Here is a 2,953-nt window from a genome sequence, read left to right as displayed (position 1 = left end):
CTATAAGAAGATGGGCAGTGAGTGGAATATTGATAAATGTTAGTAGCAGTAGTTTGTATATTGATATTATGAATAGTTCCAAATAGCTTGGCATTTTATAAATATAAAAAAACTGCTAAGAAAACAACGACAAAAATAATATAATTTGTTGTTGTTTTTTATCTATTTTTCCATTATGTTACCCATATTGTTTTATGACTGTTTGGTATTGAATTTTGTTATATGTTATTAATTGCATTTCAGACGTTTTTGGTATGAGTATACACTTGCATATAACTAATTATCCCTAGATTATTACAAGCTTGATCGATTGCTTTTTTGTACATAACCCTCGTTTTTCGTCTTGTTCTTGAATATATTGTTTTACGTTATGTAGCCTGACGTATATTAATAAAAGCGTAATGAAACTTTTTATTATAATATATTCATGTTACACGGTCAACAGAGAAGTATAACATGTAGAATATGTCTATGTCATTCCTTAGGTTCCCAGTATCACAATAATCATGGCCATACTTAAGAGATAGTATACCACAGTCATCATGGTGATACTTAAGCTGTAGTATACTACAGTTATCATGGTGATACTTAGCTATAGTATACCACATTCATCATGGCGTTAATTAAGTTGTGTAGTGCACCACATTCATCATGGCAATATTTAAGTTCTCAGTATATTACCGTCAACATGGCGATACTTAAGCTGTGTAGTATACCACATCCATCATGGCGATACTTAAGCTGTGTAGTATACCACATCCATCATGGCGATACTTAAGCTGTGTAGTATACCACATCCATCATAGCGATACTTAAGCTGTATAGTATACCACATCCATCATGGCGATACTTAAGCTGTGTAGTAGACCACATCCATCATGGCGATACTTAAGCTGTGTAGTATACCACATCCATCATGGCGGTACTTAAGCTGTGTAGTAGACCACATCCATCATAGCGATACTTAAGCTGTGTAGTATACCACATCCATCATGGCGATACTTAAGCTGTATAGTATACCACATCCATCATGGCGATACTTAAGCTGTGTAGTATACCACATCCATCATAGCGATACTTAAGCTGTATAGTATACCACATCCATCATGGCGATACTTAAGCTGTGTAGTAGACCACATCCATCATGGCGATACTTAAGATATAGTATACCACATCCATCATGGCGATACTTAAGCTGTGTAGTATACCACATCCATCATGGCGATACTTAAGATATAGTATACCACAGCCATCATGGCGATACTTAAGCTGTGTAGGCTTATTCAAACTCTTACAAACAAACAATAATAATAAAGAAAGAAATCAAAAACTTGAATATAATCCACGGTTATAATATTTTATTGAATATAAAGAACAGGGTAAAACATCATATGTACAAAAATAAAATTGGTCTTTACAAAATCTTATTCTATTACATTCTTCAGAATAGAAATATATATACATATAAAAGTATACAAGAAGTACATCAGATTAGTGAGTATTCACGAAGGCAGGTGTGCATGTAATTTAGTTATATATAATAGTAAGTGGAATGTGTTTTCATCAGTTTGCTGCCTCTAAGATTAAACATAAATTAACAGTAAAGTTTCCCTGAAGTCAGAAACCTTCGCTTGACCTCCAGTGTCTTAAAAAATGTTACATAATGTTATGAGCTATGTAATAGGCATAGTTCATTATTCACGTACTTGGTACGTCCATTGAGCTAAGTTCAGGCTTGTAAGGTTTACTATCACCTTTCTATATGTTGCCCAGGCACTTCAAAGTATAACTATGAATTAAAATAAAATAGTAGAAGAATAAACATCCCATTAAAATAATGTTCTCCTTTTTTATAATTAAATACAACAACTTGTAGAGTATTTGTTTTAACCACTCGCACCACTGTAGAATAGTGTGTTGTCTGTCAGTCAGTCAGTCAACACTAAAATGATGTCACATAAGGGACGCTTAACGTTGCAATTTGTACCGTCGTAACGTCAGTAAAAAATGCGGATGCCATAACTCACGAGAAAAATTAGGCACTTTGTAGACTACAGCACAGCATGACATATGAACTTCAAAAGCAAGAAATAAAAATATTTGTTTCTCTTAATTTGGGTTTTATTTACTCTTGAAAGAGAACACTTTCGGGGACTCTGTGGAAGTCATCTAGTTATATATAGATGTCAGCGGGTGTGCATAAGTGAAAAGTTTTGTTATTTGAAACTTGCTGAAACATAAAATATGCGCATATATATATACGTCGTCGATGGCTAAAATATCTTGAATGTTACGAAAAAGTAGTCCAATAGTTTTTCTTTCAAAGAATAACATTTTTTGAATTATGTAATCTTCTATAATAAAAATTCTGCCTATACAATTACAGTGTTTACAAAGCTGAGCTTCAATTCGTTAACAAATAATAATTATTTATATTTCGAGCTAAAGGTTTCTCAGATATGACTGTTTTAGTAGGGTTGTCTGTATTTTAGTTGATAGTCTCTAACTCTCTAACAACACAAACGCATTGTTTTCTACACATTATTAATATTTAGCACCCCCCACAAGACCCTCTGTTCAAAATGTTTTTCAGAGTTGAAGAAACATAGCATGAAAATACGGAATTTATGAAAATAGTAAACATTATATTGAAAGCCTTCAAAGTTAAAGGATTAGCTAGACAATCTATATATATATATATGTATATTTGCGCGTGTATTTATATCTATATATATATACATATATATTTATACATTCAGGTCCCTAAGAGGTGACTGTCACTAAAAATGTGCGCAGGAAATCCGTAAGTTAACAAATAGTGTTTTTCTCCTTACAGAATTCAAACAAAAGGTTTGAGCTTCTCTTCCGGTGTGGACACAGGATATAGGTCCTCAGCAGGCGCCAGGGGGCGTTTCCGCTAACCTGGTAAAGTTCTACATCTTTGTGGGTTCTT

This window comes from Limulus polyphemus, unplaced genomic scaffold, assembly GCF_000517525.1.
Source record: "Limulus polyphemus unplaced genomic scaffold, Limulus_polyphemus-2.1.2 Scaffold824, whole genome shotgun sequence".
Taxonomy (NCBI): domain Eukaryota; kingdom Metazoa; phylum Arthropoda; class Merostomata; order Xiphosura; family Limulidae; genus Limulus; species Limulus polyphemus.
Note: the sequence above shows the minus strand (reverse complement) of the source record.